Genomic DNA, 12732 nt, shown 5'->3' with positions numbered 1-12732 from the left:
ACAAAACAGAACATAGCGAGGTCAACTCTGAACATCTTCACACAATCATCCCGTCAACAGAGCCTGTCTCTGGCACATCCACGGCCCAGCACTGACCCCTGGAACGATGAGGGGTCACGGTCATTCCTCACTAAGGGCTAATTTGACAATGTAAGCTTTTGAGGAGGAACTTGGGAAGAAAATGGGCCTCATGGATCATTGTGCTTTTTCACGTCAGTTCTTTGAACACTCTAATCCATGTACATTGTTTTTTACTGTAGGACAGACGTTAATACTCTCAACAGCTTGCTGTTGCCATTTCCCTTCTTGACAGAAGGAGGAGGACTACTTGTGTCCAATAGCCATAAACAACACAGGGTACGTAATTAAGACAGCTACCTCATGTTAAATCAATAGTTAACGAGTGTTAGAACCTTAAAAACAGAGACATAAAGGGAGAGACTAGCTAACGATGGGGTCAATGCTGGGATACTGGGAGATACTTAGGCAAGGCAGGAAACAGAGACATCGCCCACAGATGCTGGTCGTTAAAGAAAGGGTTGTTGGGAGCTGATTAGAACATAATGAAGAAAGACATTTTAAACGATCTGTAAGATTCCTCATCCAGCTGTGGTCTCCTCCAGTATCCTCCAGTATCCTGGGGACGTTATGTACAGACAGGAACAAAACACTGCATGGATGAGGACCGAGTTGTTTCAAGTTTGAATGTCACATGCACAATTACAGTGAAATGCCTTTCTCGCAAACTCAAAACCCAACAATGCAATAATCACTAACAATGTGTTACTAGAAAGAAGGAAAAAAACACACAAGAAATAAGAATAAGAAATATGTAATACACAATAAAGTAAGTAAGTAAGCACACTATATACAGGGACAATTTTTTAAAGTCAGTTCCAATACCATACTTACATGTGCAGGGATACTGGAGTGATGGAGGTAGATATGTATAGGGGTAAAGGGACCTAGGAAACAGGATATAAGATAAACAGAGTAGCAGCAGCTTGTATGTGAGTGGGTGTGCGGGTGTGTAGAGTCAGTATAAATGTATGTGCATATTATGTGTGAGTGAGCAAGTGATGGAGTGAGTGTTTGTGCGTGTGTTGGAGTGACAGTGTGTGTGTTTTGGAGTGACAGTGTGTGCGTTGGAGTGACAGTGTGTGAGTGTGTAGGGCGTGTGAGTGTGCATAGAGACAGTGCAAAATACTGAAATAAAAGGCCAATAAAGATACAAGGGAAACTCAGTCAGTGTAGCTATTTTGTTAGCTATTTATCAGCTATTTATCAGTCGTATTGCTTGTCTGACACCTGTTGGTGTCAGACTTGAGTTGGGCAACTTTTACAAAAGTGTGTCGAAACTAGATTGAGAGCAAGACGATCAAGAATTTGCTATGGATGCACTCCTTACAACAGACCAAGGGAGGTGTAGACACTGTCAGGCTCAATTTATGTAAATTGTCATTAGTCAATTCATGACTGTTAAAACCACACCAGAACCTATTATCTACACTTTCTGCTTTCCTTATAAAATCTCCCCCATAGTGTGCAGAGAATATATCATCCACTAGAATCTATGACTCAACAAGTTCATCAAATCAACCGCAATTCATAGAATTCCAGAAATTCAGGACAGTTGTATGTCTTCAAGGATTTGACACTCTCCAATATAAATGATCCTCCTATATTTCCATGTCTGGACTCAGTCTAACACATAAGAAAATAAATAATTCGACAGAGACCTGAGCTGGAGGTCCCCTGCTGCTCTGAAGTTTTATGACATCACTCAAAACCTGTGCCTCTCGGGAGTGTCATTCACAAAACAAGTCCAAGTAAACACATTCAACACACATTAGTCTGTCAGAACCTCACTGTTAGGTCGCTCCTCTCCACCTGCTTTACTGCATAGACTGCTTTACAAAACACAAACCATAGGATGGACAAATTGCTTTGGATCGTTTAAGTTGTTGCTTTGGACCTTTTAAGTTGTGCCGTTTAATAAGACAGCTCTACACAGCACAGCACACCACACATACATTGTGGTAAGGCCTGACAGGCATGACTGTACAGGATCTAAAGCAATTCCAGTTCTCCAGTCTAGAAACAATTCAGTGCTCTCAGTAGAGATTCTGTCTTTCCTTTATACAGTAATTACTTCTCCAAATTTACAGCCCCACATGCACATGGCTGCGGTGTTCAACAGTGGTATGCTGCAGAAAACTTGCCCAGGCCTATCGTAGGGCCACCCAGACTTCCATTGTCCTACTCACACAGAACTGTATGTTCCCAATGACTTTACCAGCTTTCCAGGTTCTTGGCCGGTACACAGAAATATGTATGTAATTTTGTGATTTATGAAGAAAATATTTATTTCACTCTTTGTGTCTGCCAAAGCATGTGTTTCTTTCTTTCGGACAGTATTGATTCTACAGTCCAGGCTATAAAGTTGATGAACATAATAATAATACAAAATAATGAACTTAAATAATAATACAAAATAATGAACTTAAATAATAATACAAAATAATGAACTTAATTAATAATACAAAATAAAAAATTGTTCCAGTGTAAACAACAACAGGGCGACCAGGGAGCCTGAGACTAAGCCAGGGCTCAGGGCCCATAACGTTGTGAGTGAACTCTGCCCTGGTTGCTCTAGTGAGGGGGACCGGCTCATCTTATGAATCGGAGCACCAAAGGGGGGTGACCCGACCGTTCGCTGACCCAGCTTTGTTTTCAGGATACTTAAAGGCACTGAGCTGCTCAAGTGGAATATATGGAGGTGCAAAAGAGAGGGAATCTCGGAACATTATCCACCCAATTACACAACGAGAAGAGTGACCCGCTGGCAGCATCCACACTACACATAATGTTCAGTTTGTCTGTGTCGGAGACCACCTGCAGGGAGTCCTGCCTGGGACAGAATGCCACAGAAAGGGGGACTGGAGCAGAGACAAAACAGCTCATATATTTGTGCATTTTCCCTCAAAAAAAAGAGAAGAGAACTAGAGAAAAAAAGACGTGACCTGATTCATGTCCTACTACAGAGAATAGCACAGATGCTGTGCATGTGATCTGATTTTGGCCACCAGGAGACAGGAGATGGGTTTTTAAAATCAAAGGGTAACCTAATTTCACAAGGTTTTTTGGAGGAGAGGTTGTACACAATCTGTTCAGTCATGTCTTGTTAAGAAAGGTATTGGCAAATGGTCAATGGAAGAGACAGTGGCACACCCACCTTATACTGTAGCCTGTGTCCACTTGATACAGTATCTTGTCATCTCATGGTAAAAAATAATGTTGTCCTTTACTGAATATTTGGCCCTGTACAAATGTGTATGGCCCCGAAAGCAGAAAACAAACATAACAAAACACCACTTACTAACATTCACAAAGGTATCAGAAACATTACAACTTTTCCATAAAGCTCCGGGTAAAATGGACAAAGCTAACTATAGAGTGATACAGTTTCTAGAATGCTGAAGACTCCCTGAATGTCAAGATAGACATAATAATACAGGATGATGGAGAGTTGTGGCTCACCCCAGACTTTGTAAAAACAACATCTGTGCCTTGGCTCCAGCTAATTTCCTCCAAATGAACCCTTAATTACACAATAGACAATGTGCTGCAAAGCCACATTAGATCTCCAGGTTTTAGTAAAATGTTCTAATTAGACCAATTTGGACAAGTATAAACTGTGGCGATGCTGAATGAGATTTTTTTGTTTTATTAGCATAACATAAATTGTTGGCTGCTTGTGCCAAATAATTGATGAGAGTGGCCCAGTAAGCTATGAACTCTGATTATTTAGGAAGTAATTTGGGAAGAAGGTTAGACTATGTTCTATTGCTTCAGGCTCCTGTTCCTGAGAAGAGAATGACTAGTCACTAAGGTACAGGAAGCAATTTGAATAACTAAATTATGAAATGCAAATTTTGTCACAGATAAAGTGTCTGTATAAACTCCACACATTGTCTCATTCAAGTCCCTGAAAAACGGGACATGATCAGTGAGTTGCACAGTCGAGGAAATTCAACAACAAAAAACTGATAATGAGCATTCGTTATCTGGAGCATCACTAGAGTCATCCTAACGCACGATGGGCACCCACGGTGAGGAATGCGTACCACGGTGAGGCACTCATGGTGAGGAATGCATAATTAAACTGTGCCCTAATACGGGTCTGTTAGCCAGTCACAGATGACCTAACTAAAACGAAATTGGGGTCATCTGGAAGCCATTTCTACTTGTACTTTTTACCTTCTCCGTCTAATTTTTATCTCTTAGCGAATATCCACCCCCTGCTCCCTTTGGAGGTTGGGGCTTGGTGACCAAGCTCCGCGCACTGTATAGGCAGGCATGGCATGCAAGCTCATCCTGCTCTGTTCGCTAGCACTCAAAAACTCAATGAGAAAATTAACAAATAACTGTACATAATACATGGCTAAACTCAGCATATGTCACACAGACCTATGAGGACATGCTTACATGCAAAACCTTTCCCATTTAAAGTTGTATGTAAGCTTTGAATGATAACCAGTGGCAACCAGTCATTCAGGGCAGGTGAAGACCCATCTGTGTTGAACCCCACCTGTTTAGTTTAAAAAATGCAATATACACACATATACACACACACGCACACACACACACACACACACACACACACACACACACACACACACACACACACACACACACACACGCACACACACACACACACACACACACATATATATATATACAGAAAGTACCAGTCAAAAGTTTGGACACACCCACTCATTCAAGGGTTTTTCTTTATTTTTTACTATTTTCTACATTGTAAAATAATAGTGAAGACATCAAAACTATGAAACAACACATATTTCATGTAGTAACCAAAAAAAGTGTTAAACAAATCAAAATATATTTCATATTTTAGTATTTTCAAAGTAGCCACCCTTTGCCTTGATGACAGCTTTGCACAAGAGCCATAACCCTCACCCTCCAATCCAACAGGTCCCAGACATGCTCAATAGGATTGAGATCCGGGCTCTTCGCTGGCCATGGCAGAACACTGACATTCCTGTCTTGTAGGAAATCACGCAGAGAACAAGCAATATGGTGGGTGGCATTGTCATGTTGGAGGGTCATGTCAGGATGAGCCTGCAGGATGGGTACCACATGAGGGAGGAGGATGTCTTCCCTGCAACGCACAGCGGATGAGATTGCCGGCAATGAAAACAAGCTCAGTCCGATGAATCTGTGACACATCGCCCCAGACCATGATGGACTCTCCACCTCGAAATCGATCCTGCTCCTGAGTACAGGCCTCGGTGTAATGATCATTCCTTCAATGATAAATGCGAATCCGACCATCACCTCTGGTGAAACAAAGCCGTGACTCGTCAGTGAAAAGCACTTTTTGCTAGTCCTGTCTGGTCCAGCGACGGTGGGTTTGTGCCCATAGCCGACGTTGTTGCCGGTGATGTCTGGTGTGGACCTGCCTTACAACAGGCCTACAAGCCCTCAGCCCAGCCTCTCCCAGCCTATTGCGGACAGTCTGAGCACTGATGGAGGGATTGTGTGTTCCTGGTGTAACTCGGGCAGTGGTTGTTGCCATCCTGTACCTGTCCTGCAGGTGTGATGTTTGGATGTACCGATCCTGTGCAGGTGTTGTTACACGTGGTCTGCCACTGTGTGGACGATCAGCTGCCCTTACTGACTCCCTGTAGCGCTGTCTTAGGCGTCTCACAGTACGGACATTGCAATTTATTGCCCTGCCCACATCTGCAGTCCTTATGCCTCCTTGCAGCATGCCTAAGGCACGTTTAAGCAGATGAGCAGGGACCCTGGACATCTTTCTTTTGGTGTTTTTCAGAGTCAGTAGAAAGGCCTCTTTAGTGCCCTAAATTATCATAACTGTGACCTTAATTAATGCCTACCGTCTGTATGCTGTTAGTGTCTTAATGACCATTCCACAGGTGCATGTTTATTAATTGTTTATGGTTCATTGAACAAGGATGGGAAACATGTATGAACCGATTACAATGAAGTTCTGTGAAGTTATTTGGATTTTTACGAGTTATCTTTGAAAGACAAAAAAAGGGACATTTCTTTTTTTTCTGGGTTTATTTAGACTTGTCTCTTGTTCAAAAGGTTATGCTTACAGAGGCTGAGAGAAGCAAGTAGGCATACAGAGCACACTAAAATGGGATCTGCTGTAATTCAGTGGGCAAAGTAACTACAGATAATTTGGCCCTTGCAGTAACCACACGCACAGGAGGGGAATGCTAATCAGGACCTAGACATGACAAGAGTTCCAAGAGAAAACAACAATATGCTTGCCTACTCTGATGATGATAAATACACTTTTTAGTCCTTTGCATAATTGAGGTTCATGAAACATAAATAACAACCTCCTTGTGTTTAGTTTAAAGTAAATCATCCTACACGATGCAGTTTCATAAATGTAGCCTTTACCCACTTACCCACTTTTTTGTCCATTCCAAACCAAGACAAGCAGTTAGCTTGTGAACAGTCTCTTTTTATTCTGAATTTCAAAGACCTCTGTGTATCATGAAAAAAAACTGTTCTTCAAATACGTTTGAAATATGTTTATCGATGGCTATCTTTGAACAAGGGGTCCAGAAGAACACATCCTGATAGTGTCCAGTACTTAAAGCTTCCTTGTTTTAATATCCCCTTAGAAAGCATAAATTAGACGTCGCAGAACAGTATGTTCCCACCACACCTCAGGTCACCTCAGTTGACATGTTATATTACTGACCCAATACAGAAACTGTTCATACCCCTTGACTTATTCCACATTTTATTGTGATACAGACTGAATTCAAAATTGATTAAATGTTTATTTCTCTCTTCCATCTACACACACAATACCCCACAATGACAAAGTGAAAACATGTTTTAGAAATGTTTGCAAATGTATAGAAAATTAAATACAGACATATTCAACTCCAGCGTAGATTTGATCTTTTATTTTAGGTTATTATTCTGCTGAAAGCTGAAATCATCAATCAATCAATTCCTCTAGAATTTTGCCTGTGCTTTGCTCCATTCCATTAATTTTTTTACCTGAAAAACTCCCAGGTCCTTAACGGTTACAAGCATACACATAACATGATGCAGCCACCACTATGCTTGAAAATATGGAGACTGGTAATCAGTCATTTGTTGTATTGGATTTTCCCCAAACATAACACTTTGTATTCAGGACAAAAAGTGAATTGCTTTGCCACATTTTTTGCAGTATTACTTTAGTGTCAATTGCTATTTTGTACAGGCTTCCTTCTTTAAATTCTGTCAATGAGGTTAGTATTGTGGAGTAACTATAATGTTGTTGTTCCATCCTCAGTTTTCTCCTATCACAGCCATTAAACTCTGTAACTGTTTTAAAGTCACCATTGGTGTAAGGGTTTTCCTCCTCGTCTGAGGAGGAGAAGCGAGAAGGATCGGAGGACCAATGCGCAGTGTGGTAAGTGTCCATATCGTTTAATAAAACATAAACTGAACACTCAATGAATACAAAACAATAAATGTGAACAAAACCGAAACAGTACAGTGTGGCGAACAGACACGGAAACACTCACCCACAAAACAACAGTGAAACCCAGGCTACCTAAGTATGATTCTCAATCAGAGACAACTAACGACACCTGCCTCTGATTGAGAACCATACTAGGCCGAACACAGAAAACCAACCTAGAAACACAAAACATAGAATGCCCACCCAACTCACATCCTGACCAACTAAAACAAATAACACAAGAACTAGGGTCAGAACGTGACAATTGGCCTCATGATGAAATCTCTGAACGGTTTCATTCCTCTCCGGCAATTGAGTTAGGAAGAACGTCTGTATCTTTGTAGTGACTAGGTGTATTGATACACCATCCAAAGTGTAATTATGAACTTCACCATGCTCAAAGGGATATTCAAAGGGATCTCTACTTTAAAATTGTTTTAACTAAATCTACCGATAGGTGCCCTTCTTTGCGAGGCATTGGAAAACCTCCCTGGTCTTTGTGGTTGAATCTGTGTTTGAAATTCGCTGCTCAACTGAGGGATGGGGGGGGGGGGGGGGCAGTGCAGAAATGAGGTAGTCATTCAAAAATCATGTTCAACACTATTATTGCACACAGAGTGAGTCCCTGCAACTTATTATGTGATTGTTAAGCACTGAACTTATTTAGGCTTGCCATAACAAAAGGCTTATTATGTTATTAATTTGACATTATGGGGTAATGTAGGCAATGTAGGCCATTATGGGGTAATGTAGGCCAGTGACTCAATAAATCGCTATTTAATCCATCTTCAATTCAGGCTGTAACACAACAAAATGTGAAAAAAAGTGGTGTGAATACTTTCTGAAGGGGGGTCAGATTTTTGAAATGTAACCTTTACTTAACTAGGCAAGCCAGTTAAGAACAAATTATTATTTACATTGACGGCCTACTGGGGAACAGTGGGTTAACTGCCTTGTTCAGGGGCATAACGACAGATTTTTACCTTGTCAGCTCAGGAATTCAATCCAGCAACCTTTCGGTTACTGGCCCATCGCTCTAGCCACTAGGCTACCTGCCGCCCCAGAATTTGTTCTTCTCCAGCCTTTGCTGTTTCATTGATTGATTTGAGTTGGCTTGTTGCGGGGATCATGTTAGTCACTCAGCCCATGAAATGTGTGGTGTCAGACGAAGTTCAGAATGAGTGAAGCCATGGAGCCTTGGCACAGGGCTTTTTGGCGAGTACACAAACAAGAAATGGAAGTGAGTCAATAATTTAAGCCTCCTCTCCAGTTGGGCCGCTGACTGGACCTCTATCAGGAGGGACCTGTCTGTGGCGGAGCTGACTGGATGTTTGTAGCACATCCTAGCTGTTATGGTCATGGTGGTGAGATGTTGCAACACAGCGCACAGGGTGAACATTCTGCATGACAAGCGATTTCATGGTGTACTTATACCATATTCATGGTTACAGACATTTTTATGTATATAATTCTCTGTGTTAATCATTACTATTTTATGTCACACGTTGTCTTGAATTATGAATAGATTGCAACACTCTTTTATGCCATGCGTGCTATGAGGATATATACAGTGGACTTGAATGCAGGGAAAATGTCCTCAACATGTTAAAAGGTTCCAGTAATTCCATGACACTTTACTTTATCAGCATTTTCATACTTAGAAAAAGGTTTAACAGATTATGGGCCCACATTGGCCATCAGGCCAGGGCTCTCGTGTGAAAAGGGGCGTCATTGCAGAGGCCAAGAGCTAGGTTACTTATTCACTTCAAGATTTACAACAAGTGTTGTTTATCTTTGTGCACATTATGTGACACCTCCGCTTTTTCCCAACCACCAAGGTGTTATCATTCCACTGAAGTGAATGTTGCCCAATCCTTCCTCATTTATTTTTAAGTCCTCCTTTTATACTGCAATCGAGACAGTGACCATGTTTGAGCAGTGTCTGTGTGTCCTCATACCGTGCATGGTCAGCCCCGAAAAAATGCACTAATCTCAAACATCAGATTCTCAAACTAGCAATGTTCGGTGGTTACCTCCTTGGCCGGCTGAGATGGCCAAGGCCCAGGGATGTTTTGGTTGGTCTGTTTAGTGGTTTGTCTGGGTTGTTTTTAGCAGTCTCATTTTCAATATATACCCCTTCTTTCTAAAGCCTAATATACACTGAAATTCCTGCATTCCCCTCTGCTCTTTCCCAAGTCCCACCGGCTCCCCAACTGCCTGTTGGACCCTTGGCTTTCCTCTTCTCTCCTTCCCCTCCTTCCCCCTTCCTTCCTCCCTGTCGATGCTGTGCGTGACAGTAGCTCACTGAGAAGTGGAAATGAGACTAGTAAACAATGATTAGCTCCAGAGCTGGGGCAGCCTGGTCCACCATGGGTCCTCTCTCCATGGGCCCGCCACCAGCGCATTACATGCAACATGAAGCTTTCCAAGCCCCTCCCCCTCCCGCCAGCAGAGTCAGCTCAGGGTCAGGGCCAACCTTTCACAGCCAGGTTACAGGAGATAATCACAGACAAACACGACAGCCACACGCAAAAAGCACACACGAGCCCTCACCCACCGCAAACCTGGTTTTAATTAGAGGTGATGGGGATGTGTGGCCATATGTGAAGAGGAGTGCAGGAGGAGGAGGGGGTCAGTTAGGGTGTAGTGTTGCACACACAAAATTATTCCTCTATAGCGAGAGAACAAGGCAACGAGAAATAGTCATCCCAGTGAAGAAGCTTCTTCTGTTCTGAGACATTGCTGTCTCTGGTTAACCTAGGAATCATGCTGGATGTTTTTGTGTTTTTAGGAACACCACATTTCTCCAGACAAAACAGGGAGAGGGAAGTGAACAGCTTTTAGACAGAGTAGGAAGTTGTGTAACTCTTTTAACAGAAAATACCAATTTCATTTTTAAGTATAAAGGGTCAGACAAAACTTGACTCATTGAAGGTACAATCTGCAGAATTAAAGATTGTGGCTTTAATTGTGGCCAAACTGTGGAATAGAGATACCATTTCACATTTGCTCTAAGAGCTGTGGGTATACTTCCTAGATGTATTTCACTTAACCAATTAGAAGAAACAACCAATTAAACCTAGTAGTAAAACATACAAAGCATGTTTAATGTACTATTTGACATTTAAGCTATGCTCCACATTGTGTGATTTTACCTGAATTCCATTTCAAGTCTCAGAGGAACAAGAAACTACAAAAATAAACATGATGTTTTTTTTCTCACCATTACAGAGTTTAAAATATTCCTGTAGACCTTTTCCCATCCTTTCTTCACATCTTCAACATTACTGTACCTCAGCATTGCTAATTATCCCTCAGTATGTGACGGGCTCCCGAGTGGCGCAGCTGTCTAAGGCACTGCATCTCAGTGCAAGAGGCGTCACCACAGTCCCTGGTTTGAATCCAGGCTGTCCAATAGGGCGGCACACAATTGGCCCAGTGTCGTCAGGGTTTGGCCGGGGTAGGCCGTCAATGTAAATGAGAATTTGTTCTTAACTGACTTGCCTAGTTAAATAAATGATAAATAAAATAAATACATAAATATAATGTGGACTCTACAGGGACCACAGGGCCTGCTAGACTTGCTACTACCTTCTCTTTGCAAGTCTCATGTTTAATAAAATCTCAGCTGAAATCATACTTTAATCAACTTAAGAAAGGCTTAGTCACATCAGATTGATCCCTTAAATACACATATAACCTCAGCTGTGAAAATATGGTATGCAATGATATAGGTTTTAAATAAGCTAGACCAAAACATAGAAAAAGTGTCTCACTTTAACACTCTTTCTTCAACACCCATAGTGAGAATTCCCACTCCCCCCTTTCCCATTTCCTCATGCACCAATAATGAGTGACTGTGCTGGAGCATTACTGAAGTCTCTGTCCCTCTAACTTACGGCCTCACTTCTGAAATGTTTTAGTGCCTTCAATTAGCGTCATTACCTCCCTGCAAAAATAAACTTTGCAGTTGGTGGGGAAACTAGAAACGCAAATGTATTCTTTGGCACTGAGTCGAAAAAAGTTTTGCCTCAGGAACTAAAATTAGTCTTTGAGCTGAAAGGTTAATAGAATCAATGGACCAGTGATTTCCATAAGGAATAAACTGCACTTTGTAATGAATGCCAAGGACAGGACTCCGGGTGACCATGATGTGTGTGTGCTACCAGGCATGAAAGCACGATACATTTCAGGTACCAAAACCTACATCTTGAGAGTGTCATCATTCCTCCTGCACCTTTTGAGGGGCCAGAACATCATTATAGCCTTCTGATCTCCTGAAAAGTTTCCTCCTAACTCTTTTGAGCTCAACAGTCTTGTTTTGGGGAAAGAAAACCATGTCAAAATGCACCTGAGGTGTATGGCGATAAAAGTAAGCTGCCATTGGATAGCACACAATTGAAACATGGCTCTCGTGTGCAAACCTACTGGCACTTTTATGCTTTGTACTGCAAATGCTTGAAGATATGCTGTAGTATGAGACCTGCTGAAGATGTGAATAAGAATTTTTCATGGATTTTTCTATGCTAAGATAATGTAAGTGTGTTGTATAAGCATATTTATGAAAGGCAAGTCAGTCTATACCTGCATTGCAAAATGCAACATTGGATTTAAACAAACATGTAAATCTTGAGGCCTTTACATGAGTGGTAGAATGGTAGTTCTTCATATTGGAAAAATAAACCTTCTATAAATAGTCTATAAACTATATTTCAATCCACACAGATAATTATTTGAGTTGTAGCCATGTACAGTCATTCACAGTGAGTCATTTTCAAACTACAGCGATATTCATACAGATACAAAGATCTAACAATATTATTATTACAAATATTATTTGTTTCATCTTTTGCTCAATATTATGGAAAGCAGTCAGACTCGGCTCCTGCACAACTTTTGCTGAACTTCAGAGTACCACATGGGGATTCGATTAGAAGCGCGACATAGTTGAGTGATTTAGTCAATTATATATGTACTGTTGACTGCCTTGAACGGATTACATGTAACATTATGTTTAAAATTATAAATTAAGAATAATACTATCACAATGGTATTACAACAGTCAATATGTAGCGTGCGCACAAAACTAATGGAAGACTAATGCAGGTACTGGCTTTGCACAGTACCTGAAAAGTTGCAAAACTCACTGTAAACCCATCATTTTTAAACACACATTTATTAGGCTACATGTCATCATGATTACATTC

Source organism: Oncorhynchus mykiss, chromosome 25 (genome assembly GCF_013265735.2).
Source record: "Oncorhynchus mykiss isolate Arlee chromosome 25, USDA_OmykA_1.1, whole genome shotgun sequence".
Taxonomy (NCBI): Eukaryota; Metazoa; Chordata; class Actinopteri; order Salmoniformes; family Salmonidae; genus Oncorhynchus; species Oncorhynchus mykiss.
Note: the sequence above shows the minus strand (reverse complement) of the source record.